The sequence below is a fragment of the Cnephaeus nilssonii genome, assembly GCF_951640355.1.
Source record: "Cnephaeus nilssonii genome assembly, chromosome: 1".
Classification (NCBI taxonomy): domain Eukaryota; kingdom Metazoa; phylum Chordata; class Mammalia; order Chiroptera; family Vespertilionidae; genus Cnephaeus; species Cnephaeus nilssonii.
This window is the reverse complement of record NC_137072.1, coordinates 46,220,059-46,233,007: the sequence shown is the minus strand read 5'-3', so window position 1 is coordinate 46,233,007 and position 12,949 is coordinate 46,220,059. Positions and strand designations below refer to the sequence as shown.

General features: G+C 40.0%; 1 protein-coding gene across 1 annotated transcript in view; it reads left to right on the top strand.

Annotated features, from left to right (window-relative positions):
* Positions 1-12,949, top strand: part of ARHGEF38 (Rho guanine nucleotide exchange factor 38) — a 148,713-nt gene that overhangs the window by 73,878 nt on the left and 61,886 nt on the right. The window lies entirely within an intron of this gene.

The following is a 12,949-nucleotide window of genomic DNA, read 5'->3' as shown; positions in this document are numbered from 1 at the left end:
GTAATTATTGGAATCGAGAGTCTAGGTCAGTGGTCGGAAAACTCATTAGTCAATAGAGCAGCAAACCGAGGCTCGCGAGCCACAGTTTGCCGACCACTGCAATAGAGCTATCATTGGAAATACATTGAGCCAAGTTTTTATTTTCTTCATTTCTTGGGGCTTCCAAAGGAATACTGTGTATGAACTCGTTGAAGGCAGTTGCCACATTAGGATCTCATATACATAGTTCCATGTAGGCCAAGAATTCTTAAAAGATTTAAAAATCATTTTTCTGTTTCAACATAATATGTAAAATATGCTCATTACAAAAATATCAAAACAGTTCAGGAGCACACGGGGTGATATACCTCTGCAATGCCACTGTCTTCCCCATAAGAAGCCACTATTATAAGTTTGATCTGGATCCTTTTGTTTGAGACAGACACAGAGACCCAAATACACACCTTATGTCTTTATCTATTGGGTCTTTATTTGTTAGTGGAAATCAGAGTTATAAAAATGGCATGATAATGATCTTGTTTAGCATTTATGGATGACCCAAAGATTAATAAACAAGGCTGATCTTATATGAAGGGTGAACCAACCTGGCTATTTGTAGGACTTCACAGATCACAATGCCCATTCACTTAAAAAGATTCTCCCACAGACAGGCTTAAATGCAATCATTTCTTGTGATTAACCTTTTGCACTCGGATGTCGAGTGTGACTCGACACGGTTAGCATTAGAAAAAAGGAATCGAGAAAAAAGCAAGCAAGTGCAAAGGGTTAAATGTCCTCGTTATGTACTGAACATTTGTGTTTTCCCAAAATTAATTTGTTGAAGCCCTAATCCCAATGAGATGATGTTTAAAGCTGGGGCCTTTGAGAGGTGATTTAGGTTCAGATGAACTCCAAAGGGGCGCTCCCTCATGTTGGGATTAGTGTCCTTATAATGAGAGGAAGAAAGACCAGCGTTCCCTCCCTCTGTCCCTCTACCATGTGAGGACCTCCAGAGGTCCTCACCAGAAATTGAATCTGCTGGCACCTTGAGCTTGGACTCTACAGCCTCCAGAACCATGGAAATAAATGTCTGTTGTGTAGGTCACCCAGTCTTTGTTATTTTGCTGTGGCAGCCTGGGTTAATTAATGTATTTTCCAATACACTGTAAAAATATTTTCTAGAGTGAAGACTTCATTCATTATCTCTTTAGTTTGGATTTATTAGCCATTCACTTATTAATTCACTCAATGAATAGTTATTAAGCAGCAGCATGTTCACAGACTCATGCTGCATGGCATTCTCAGTATCAAAAGATGAAAGAGTTCATCTCCATCCTGCAAAAGTTTGCAATCAAGCAGCTCCTTGAATTGAAGGTAGTAGCATAATACACCACCAGAGTAGTTTCTATGCAACTGCAGACCTTCAGAAGATAAAGAGAATATTCCTGGATGGAGAATCAGAGCAGGACTCTTGAAGATATTAGTTGGGCTTAAAATATAGGTCAGGTTTCAATAAGTGAGGTATAGGTTGGGAAGACTGAATGGAAGCATGAACAAAAGCATGGACAGCAAATGCCACATGCCAAGTGTATTTAGGACTTGGGGAGTGATCAAGTCAAGCTGGAGTGAGGAATTCATGCAAGGGTGGAATGACAAATGCATCTGTAAGTATAGAATAGGAACAGACCATACTCAGAATCAAAGTTTGGAATTTTCTCTGCAGGTAATAAGGAGCTATTAAAAGTTTTTTCAGCAAGGGTATGATGAGACACAAAGTTTCTGGATAAATAAAACTATGGTAGCTGTGAAGAGAATGGATAGAATGAAGAAATGATTCCTAGACCAATGGATAGGTAATTATAAGGAATACAGGCATGCGGTAACAGCATCTAGGCTAAGGTGGACAAAGTAAGAATAAAGAAAGCATAAAGATGATTCAGTGGTTGACTGTACATGCCAGAGTCAAAGACAATTCGAGGTTTAAGGAGCCCGGCCATGGTGGCCTAGTGGTTGAGCATTGACCTATGAACCAGGAGGTCAGGGTTCAATTCCCAGAAGGAGACATGTGGCCTAATTTGCCTAGAACAGTGGTCGGCAAACTCATTAGTCAACAGAGCCAAATATCAACAGTACAACGATTGAAATTTCTTTTGAGAGCCAAATTTTTTAAACTTAAACTTATTCTAATGCCACTTCTTCAAAATAGACTTGCCCAGGTTGTGGTATTTTGTGGAAGAGCCACACTCAAGGGGCCAAAGAGCCGCATGTGGCTCGTGAGCCGCAGTTTGCCGACCACGGGCCTAGAACATCCTGGTTTCAGGCTATTGTTCAAGCATTCTGTCCAGTTTAGCATTTGCCTTGGATTTTCTCCTTTTTAAAGGAGGATCATTATTAATAGTTGCATTTCAAGAGATTTGGTAAGACCACTACATTGTACTTCAACTTCTGACACAGTGTCTCCTAGTAGAGGGTAAGAGGCAGGTGCATTTGACAGAGTTCTCGCTGCAACACATGGTAAATGCTAAAAGACAGCCCATCTCTCCTTTCCTCACCTTTTCTAGTCTCAAGGAAGCTTACATCTTCCTTTGAAGTGTAGCATGCAGGGCACTGTCTGATAGAACGGCATTTGAACATGAGGAGCTAGCAACAGCTAACTGTAACCTGTTCTTCTGGGGATGAGAGAGACATTTGATGCTGCAGATCCTGCTGTCCGCTGATTGAGCAGCCAGTTGTGTCATAGCCCACGCTGGGTGGCCCATGCCATGACCTGTAAGAGGCATGAAACCACTAGGATAACAGTCAGTGGGTTGAGTGGGACATGTACGGAATTAAAGATTAGGTGTAAGTGCAATATGTGTGGGAGGCAGGGGCTGAGCTGTCCTGCTACAGAGCATCTGGATGCTGCTACTACAGTAGGTTAGTCATTTATCTTATGCTCTAAATCTAACTTTTTATTGTCTATAAAATTTATAACTATTTTACTTGGCAATAAACCAATTCAGAAACAAGGTTTAGTGTACACATGTTTAAAAAAATTAAGTATCGATTTTTCTGTTTCTCAAGAAAGTTGATGATAAACAAAGAACACACAAAATACCACCATCCACCATGGGGTCCATAAGACAATCAAAATACAGAAATCTGCTGAGGAAGTACCAACATCAAAAGACAGTCATTACGTTAAAGACTGTGCCCATTAGTTTAAAACATTTGGCATTTGCTGTCCATGCATTTTGTTCATGTTGCTACTTCCCCTTTGAATCTTCTTCCCAACCTGGACCCCACTTGTTGAAATCTGACCTATATATTTAAGTCCAAGTGCACATGATATTTGCATGGCAGCTGCAGAAGGTGTATTTACAAGTCACTCCATGCAGCTTGACTTCATTTAGGTCAAGTGACAGTTATCTTACATTAATAAATGTGATACACCACATAAACAAACTGAGAGATGAAAACCATATAATCATATCCATTGATGCAGAAAAAGCATTTGACAAAATCCAACACCCTTTCTTGATAAAAACTCTCAGCAAGGTGGGAATGGAAGGATCATACCTCAACATAATAAAAGCCATATATGACAAACCCACAGCCAACATCATACTCAATGGGCAAAAACTAAAACCATTTCCCCTAAGAACAGAAACAAGACAGGATGTCCACTCTCATCACTCCTCTTCGACATAGTACTGGAAGTACTAGCCAGTGCGATCAGACCAGAAGAAGAATAAAAGGCATCCAAATTGGAAAAGAAGAAGTAAAACTGTCCTTATTCGCAGATGACATGATATTATATATAGAAAACCCCAAAGACTCCATTAAAAAAACTACTCAACTTAATAAATGAATTTGGCAATGTAGCAGGTACAAAATTAACACCCAGAAGTTTATGGCTTTTCTATATACCAATAATGAACTCATAGAAAGAGAAATTAAAAAAGCAATCCCATTTACCATTGCAACAAAAAAATTAAGATACCTAGGAATAAACTTAACCAAGGAGACAAAGGACCTATACTTAGATCATTTTTTATTCCAAGTTTCCTTGGGTGGGCCTGTGAGCAATATAAAGCAATGGCTGTTCATGAGTTGACATCATAATCAGAAGTTTGCAGACAGTCCAATTATGACAGTTTTACAAAATTAGAAAATCAATTCCAATAACAACTTAAAAGTGTTTAACTCAATTCACAGAATCAAAGAAAAGCTATTGGAAGTTGATTGTGTCAAAGTTGAATTTTCTGACCTTATTGTAAAGGCTACTGTATCTTTAAAAATTAAACTTGTGAATGCAAATGATAATACAAATGCATATTTTGATGGAATTCAGCATCACAGTAAAATAATTTTTTTTACTGTAAAATAAATCTATGGAGCAGAAATGTACTGGGATTGATGATGGTGCTCATGTAATAAAGCTGTGCTATTACATTAACTGAAATAGTAATTAGTAAAACTTCACACATAGTTTTATATGTACAAAGTTAGAAAGAACTACATACAATATTTGGAAGATAAAATTGATGTTAATTTAAAAAATAATCCTATTCATGTCACATTTTCTTTGCTGGTAGTCACTAATCAGCTTTTAGAAATTGCATTTTGTTCAAAATTATTTGAAAGTTTTTAGTTAAAACATTCAACACGCAAAGGAAAAGAGTAATTTCAGCTTTTTAATCTTTATAATTGCAATTACTGAAAAAAAATTCAAATGGGAAGACAAGGAAATGTATCCCTATGAAAAAGGAATTAACTTAAAAAAATTAAACAATGAGAGTTCATATTGTATAAAATATTTAATTTTGAAATTTTGTGATTATATTTTGGAAAGCATGACTTATGGAAAGAAGCTCTTGATGGAGCTCCTATTTAATATTCTGTACCAGGTTTTATAATATCTATGTTTGGAAAAATATTCAAAAACCATAAATAAAAACAGCTTATTTGGTGAACTTAATTTTTCCATAAATAACAACAACAAACAAACAAACAAAACACACACACACATACAAATGGAGGCAAAGACAGTATCTGTCAAAACATTTGCACCCAAATATTTACACATTTTAATATAGAGAGATTTGTAATCATAATTTGAATATCTTCTGTTTAGCAGAATTTTCTCTGAGCTTATTAGGTGCCTCTGTGCCCACAGGGGAGTATTTTCCAAATTTAAAATATTATGGTTTACATATTTAAGCATCAAAATAAATAATGTCTGTATTAGATTTTAATCCATAGGATAAAATAAATACCGAGTCCACACAGATAAATGAGGTGAAAGGAAAGCTCTTCCTTATGATATATTTCAATGAATAAATGTAGAAGGAAAGAGGAAAATAGAAAGTTACTATTAGACAAACTCTATAATCATAATTGTTACATACAAAAATCCACTGATCAATGCTAGATTTAGTGGATGAAAGTTTGAGGATAAATATACTTTTAATAGTTTCCAAGTATCTCCTAAGTATTGATTAATCTCAAAGGGGAAGGTAGGTGGTAATTTTACAATGAGAAGACAGACAGAGAACATCTTAACCAAGTGATCGAGGTCAATGATACCAGGAAATAACACATAAGCACATCATGAAACTGGTAATACAATGTGCTAAAGGGAAAAAGAAATCACATCTGTGGTACTTTTGTCCAAAATATGTGCAACCATGAGAACACACTAGACATCGGCAAACTCACATGAGGGATACTTGACAAAATTATTGATCAGTACTCTTCTACGGTAAAATGTCAGTCATTAAAGATAAGATAGAACTGAGAAACTGTAATCTTTCAAAGGCTGCAGGAGCCTAACGAGAAGAAACAAATAAATGCAAGTGGAAGCCCGGATAGATTCTAGAACAGTGAAGGGACACCAGTGTTGAAATTCAAATGAGGTGTGTAGTTTAGTTAAATGTACTGAAGCAACCTTCATTTCTTTTTTCTGACAACGGCACTAGGGCTGTGTAAGATGTTGACATTGGGGAAGCTGAGTGAGGAATATTTGAAGCCTATTGGTACTATTTTTGCAACTTTTCTCCTCTAAGTATAAAATTAGTTCAAAATAAAGAGTTAAAAACATTATGGTTTATAGAGAAAACAAAGATGTTCAGAATTTCAATTTTACTAATTGTAAGTTATACTTTGAGGTAGATTATAAAAAAATAGGAAGATCATTTAAAATAAAATATTAAAACATTAAGCCCATTTTTGAAAAATAAAAAGTAGGAGTCGTATTTTCACTCACCCATACACACACACACACACACACACACACACACAGACACACACACACACACACACAGACTCTACCCTTTATATCTGGGCTAGCCTTGTGGCTTGCTTTGGCCAATAAAATGTGGCAACAATGATGTTCTGCAACAGCATTGTGACATGCACTCTCTGCATGGGGAGCGAGAAGGCTCAAATTACCCAGTCATTCCAGTCAACACAATCAAGGCCTTGCCCATGTGAGTAAAGCCCTCCTCAGCCAGCTGGCCCCCAGCCACAGACTGCAAGTGTATGAATAAACTTGCCCAACGCACATGGAGACATGCCATCCCAGCTGAGCCCTTCTCAAATTGTCAGCCCAGAGAATTGTAGACAAACTGTGTTGTTTTAAGCCTTTCAATTTGGGGGTGATTTGCAGCAATAGCTAATTAATACACTGAGAAGAGATTAATTCAACTCAGATGATGAGAAAAAACTGGATTTGGGAAGTGGGTTTAGAGTTGGGAATTGAAGGATGTAGGAAGGTGGATATTGGAACAAATGACTTTCTAAATGACAAATGGCATAAAGGCCTCAAGGCAGGAGACTATGGAAAATGCACACAGTGCAATATACAGATCTTGTAGCATAGAAACCCACACCTGAAACCTATATGATCATATTAGCCACTGTCACTCCAATAAATGTTTTTAATATTTATCAAATTGATTACCAATAAGTTGCATGGCTATGTTACCCAAATAAATAAATAAAAACACACAAAGTGGCCCTGGCTGGTTTGGCTCAGTGGATAGAGCATCGGCCTGCAGACCAAAGGCACATGCCCAGGTTGCAGGCTCAATCCCTAGTGCGGGGTGTGCAGGAAGCAACTGATCAATGATTTCCTCTCATCATTGATGTTTCTATCTCTCTCTCCCTCTCCCTTCTTCTCTGAAATCAATAAAATATATATATATATTTTAAAAGTGGCTGGAGGGTAGTGCCAAGGAGCCTCCATGACCCATCCGTGGTAGCCATATCAATGCAGAGTTCACTGGCAATTTCCATCACTAAACATCTTTCAGCAAAGTTCTTACATTTCATAAGATAAACTGATACTTGGTGAAGTATTCCGAAATCAGGTTACCACAAAATGAAAAACACAGGTGTCCCATTTCTCTGTCCTTAGATGACACGCATAAGAGTTTGTGTTTCACAACTCTACCATCAAAGGGAAACTTTCCCAATACCTAGATAAACCAGGAGGAGGATTTTACTTATTATCCTGAGAATATTATCTATCTGCAAAGCTTGATTTTTTATGTATGTAACAATTGAATAAAATGTGAATTTCTTTTCCAGAGATCCTAATCATGTTTTTCAAACAAATCAGATTCACTGGGTGTGTGTGGTCTCTAAATGCTACCAATATATGTATATGCAACTTGGTAATTCACATACCTAATATGGCAACACGTGTTTTTCTATGAAGGGCTATTTAACATATCAAATATCCTTTGGACATTTGGTAGAGTGGATAGCAGTTGCAGTAGCCACTTTCCAAAGATGGTCCTCCATGGACCAAGCCTCCCAGTAGTCACACCGCTATGTGGTCTAGTCCCATTTTGTCTGTGGATGGCCCTGAGACTCACTGTGTCAACAACTGGGCCTACATCTTAAAAGAAGTTGGCAATTTCTACTTTTATGATTTGGGAAGTCTGCCATCTAGGAAGTCCAGCTACCCTGCTGGAATATTACACAGTGAGGTCCCATGGAGAGAGATCAGACCTGAGAGTGTGTAGACTGAGACCATGGCCCAGCTGTCCCAGCATCCCAGCTTCGCCCAGCCTTCCCACTGTCCCTGGCAAGGCGCCGGACTTGAGAATGCGCCATCTTGGACCATGTAGCCAGATAAGCCCTCTGATGACTGTAACCCCAGGAGACATCAAGCAGAGCCGAACCCTACAGCTGATCCTGGCCAACCCACACAATCCTGTGAGAAAATCAAAACAGGTGTTGGTTTAAGGCCCTAAATTCTAGGGTGCCTTGTCACATAGCAATAGATCAGCAAAACAGGGCTGTGCCTTCTTCTATGCATTTGAAGAAATGTTGTCATGTTCCATAGTGTTAACGAAAAAACTGAGTTCAAATATGTTAAAGTCCACTTTATGTGCCTACCTCATGCACACTGGGCTGAGAACCAGAGCTGAAAGAAGTTGGGGGACAGGAACTGCCATTTCTCATAGGTCCTTCCTGAGGGTGAGTGCATCCTTGGAGAGAAAGGCAATGGAGAGGCTTCCATTCTTTGAAGGTGTAGGGGGTGATGTACTGTTGTTCCACGGCAGCACTCTGTTCTGCTAAGGCCCTGCCTCCTGTAGGCCCCTGGAAGAGGATCCGTGCCTTTCGCAGGTTTTGTGAGAAGACCATTGTTACTGACAACTCAGGTTGTGTTGCCACAAAGGAGTTCACCTGAATAATTTTTCTACTGTTATTATTGTTACAGTGTGTGTGTGTGTGTGTGTGTGTGTGTGTGTGTGTGTGTGTGTGTGTCTTACTCAGAACACAGCCAGGCTTGACCCAGTGAACTGTGCCCAGCTAGGACAGGTCTGGAGAGTCCTGCGCGCTGGAATGGGTGAGGCTGGCAGGGGGGGACCCAGAAGCAGCAGCTGAAAGGTCGGGGCATTGTATTCCAAAGGTTGGCAGTAACAGGAAAACTGTCAGCTTCAAAGAATATGACAAAAAAAAAGAGGGAAGGCTTCTGGGTGAAGTACACATCCATCCACACAGGAAAGAGAAAGCCGGCAGAAGGCAGGCACCAGGACAGGAGTGCGGTGAGCATGGATCCCAGGACTATGGGGATTTATTTCTTGTGATAAAAACAGAAGTAGGGTGGGTTGTTACTAAGTTCCACACTTCCTTAACTGAGGAGAGCGTTACGTTCTAGGATGTTCTGCTGCTGGGGCTGGCTGATGAAGGTCAGTGGGGTAGCTGGGCAGTCGCATTTGAATGGAGCTGTGAAACGTCAGATGCTTCACAGAAAACACATGGAAACGAAGTACTACATTCTGTGAGTGCAAGAGTCCTCCGAGTCCCTGAACACTTTCCCGGCAGCCAGCGAGGGAACATGAGAAGTGGGTTGGCAGAGGTGCAGACCTTGAAGGCGCACAATAGCCCGGAAAGATCGCGGCCTTTGGAGCGAGAAGGTCTGTTTTAATTCTGGCGTCATCACTGCTAACTCTGTGGGTGGGTTAGGACTGCACTTTCCTGCTTGGAATAGAAACATCGCCCAACGGACTTAACCAAATAGGAACTTCCCCCCTCAAATAACAATAAATCTATAATTCAGTAGTTCACTGGGGCAGCTGCCTGCTGGCTCCTTGCAGCTTTTTCCTTCATAGTATTTGGCATTTGGCTTCATGGCCTCAAGATGGTTACTCTGCTGCCAAGCATGCTTCCTGCAAGAAATAAGAGCAAAACCACCTCATCCCAAGGCTTTTTCATTGGGGGGTGGGGACAGAAGCCCTTCCCAGTGACCTCCACTCATATATCATGATTTCATTTCACACACATTTCATTTTGTGCACATATACATTCATACAAAAACACACACTTGCACATATACTTGGCCACCCCTACCTACCAGAAGTTAGAAAAAGTCCGTATTTTTAACTGGGTGCATTGCTGTTCTAAATTCTGTTCGTTTGGGGGGAAAAAAGAAAAAAGAAGAAGAAGAAAAAGAAGAAGGAGGAGGAGGAGGAGGAGGAGGAGGAGGAGGAGGAGGAGGAGGAGGAGGAGGAGGAGGGGGGATAAACAACTAACAATGGATGCCACATTCATTTGTTCATATTTCCATGGAAGAAAGATAGAAGACACGGGGCGCACCCCCTCCAGAAAATAGAACCATGAGGGGAGAATTCTTTTCTGTTTTATTGCTGTTGTATCATCTGCTCCTAAAACAGTGTTCTCAAAAGACAGTTCCTGGATGAATGAAATGAATGGTAGATGCAGATAATGAGAAGTGTTCAGTATACTGGCCAGCACACAGAGGGAAGTCAGCAATTATTCTGTTGTCGCAGAGTCTACCTGTGGTTTTTCCAAGGCCGTTTTCAAAGGCTGATGGGTAGCATAGAGCAACTGGCTATAGCAGAGGCAAGCCATCTCAAGAGAGGTGCTTACTAAGATGTGATGAATGGAGAATTACGGGTTGGTCTAAGAACAGAGACCTCACTGTTACCAACCTTGAGAAGGGAAAAGTTAGGGTTTCTTTTCCTAAGCCAGCCAGGGGAAACCTTAACTTTCAACTCTCAGAGAACCAGTGTCTTATTTTGTTGAGTTATAATTGACATGTAACATTATATTAGTTTTAGATGTATAATATAACGATTCCTTAAATGTATACATTGCAAAATGCTCACCACAGTAAGCCTAGCCAACCTCTTAAGAGCCAATGTTTTCTTAATGTGCCAGTTGCTATCACAATCCCTATCGGAGTTAAAGTATCCAGGCTGTCAGAAAGTTGCAGGAAGAGACTGTGAGTTACCATTAACATAAACAGCCGAATTCTCGAACTTAGCACTGGATTTAAAGAGCATCCAGTCCAACCTCATGATTCAGACAAACAGTGAGAGCCTGATTTGCCTCCAAGAGCGTCAGTAATGATGGACAGTCAGAAGGGAACCCTTGCTCTCTTCCTAACACAGGCCATGTTACGTATTATATACCATCCATCTTCACTACCTACTAATGTCCCCGTGTGTGCTGCCAGCTGCCAGGCCACCTCCCACTGCCAGATGTGCTGGGTGGGTGCTGCCTCAGCAGTGGAATAGCCTCTCCTTTGAGAGACTCCATGCCAGTTATGACACTTTCCTTTCTGTCACTGGACACAGTGGTGGTCATGGGGCAGGGCCCACATGCTGTGAGTGCAAGAGTCCTCCGAGTCCCTGAACACTTTCCCGGCAGCCAGGAAAAGTGTTCAGGCTGATGAACACTCTGATGCCCTTCCTTTCTCTCTTTTTTCTCTGTATGGTCCAGCTCCCCTCACTGGTCCCATTCCTCACATCTCTTTCCCTCCTAAAACTTCCACTCCTCTGAAATTGCTGTTACCATGTCACCAGAGACCTCAGAACTGTCCAATCCAATGAACATGCTTTTCTGTAGTGCTTCTGAAAAGCTTTTACTGAAATATTCCTGTTGTCAGAAGAGAAATATGATGAGCCCCAGGGAATGTAGAATTACGACCTAAAGTCACAGGCATGAAATAACTTTGTAGTCTCATTTTATCTTAAGAATTCATGTACATGTTCAATTCTACTGTTTTATATGAAAATAATGGTTTTTCCCCAAAATATCTTAATAAAATTGATACTCAAGGGATTTGCTTGCTTATTTTTTTAATTTTTAATTTTTTTATTGTTAAAGGTATTATAAATAGTAGTACACAAGTCTCCTTCAACCCCCCCCCCCTACTAACCTTCCCCCAGCCTCCCCTACCCCGTGGCACTTGCTCTCGTCCCCCTGTCCCCAGTGTCTTGCATCTGTTGGTTGTGCTTATATGCATGCATACAAGTCCTTCAGTTGATCTCTTACCTCCGCAACCCTCCCCTACCTTCCCGCTGTAGTTTGACAGTCTGTTTGATGCTTCTTTGCCTCTATTTTTGTTCAACAGTCTGTAATGTTCTTTGTTATCCATCAAGGAGTAAGATCATGTGATATTTATCTTTCTCTGCCTGGCTTATTTCGCTTAGCATAATGCTCCCCACGTCCATCCATGCTGCTGCAAAGGTAAGAATTCCTTCTTTTTTACAGCAGCGTAGTATTCCATTGTGTAGATGTACCACTGTTTTTTAATCCACTCATCTGCTGATGGGCATTTAGGCTGTTTCCAAATCTTAGCTATTGTAAATTGTGCTGCTATGAACATAGGGGTGCATATATCCTTTCTGATTGGTGTTTCTGTTTTCTTGGGATATATTCCTATAAGTGGCATTACTGGGCCAAATGGAAGTTCCATTTTTAATTTGTTGAGGAAATGCCATACTATTTTTCCACAGTGGCTGCACCAGTCTCATTCCCACCAGCAGTGAAGGAGGGTTCCTTTTTCTCCACATCCTCTCCAGCACTTGTCGTTTGTTGATTTGTTGATGATAGCCATTCTGACAGGTGTGAGATGGTACCTCATTGTTGTTTTGATTTGCAGCTCTCGGATGATTAGTGACTTTGAGCATGTTTTCATTTGTCTCTTGGCCTTCTGTAGGTCCTCTTTCAAAAAGTATCTTTTTAGGTCCTTTGCCCATTTTCTGATTGGATTGTTTATCTTCTTTCTGTTAAGTTGTATGAGTTCCTTATAAATGTTGGAGATTAAAACCTTATCAGAGATAACATTGGCAAATATGTTCTCCCATGCAATGGGCTTTCCTGTTGTTTTGTTGATGGTTTCTTTTGCTGGTTTCTTTTGCTTTTTATTTTGATGTAGTCCCATTTGTTTATTTTCTCTTTAGTTTCCATTGCCCTAGGAGCTGTATCGGTAAATATACTTGCTACGACAAATGCCTGCTATTTTGTTGCCTATGGCTTCTTCTAAGATTTTTATGGTTTCCCATCTTATGTTTAAGTCGTTTATTTATTTTAAGTTTATTTTTGTGTATGGTGTAAGTTGGTGGTCTAGTTTCATTTTTTTTGCATGTATCTGTCCAGTTTTCCCAGCATCATTTATTAAAGAGACTGTCTTGTCTCCATTGTTTGCTCTTGCCTCCTTTGTCAA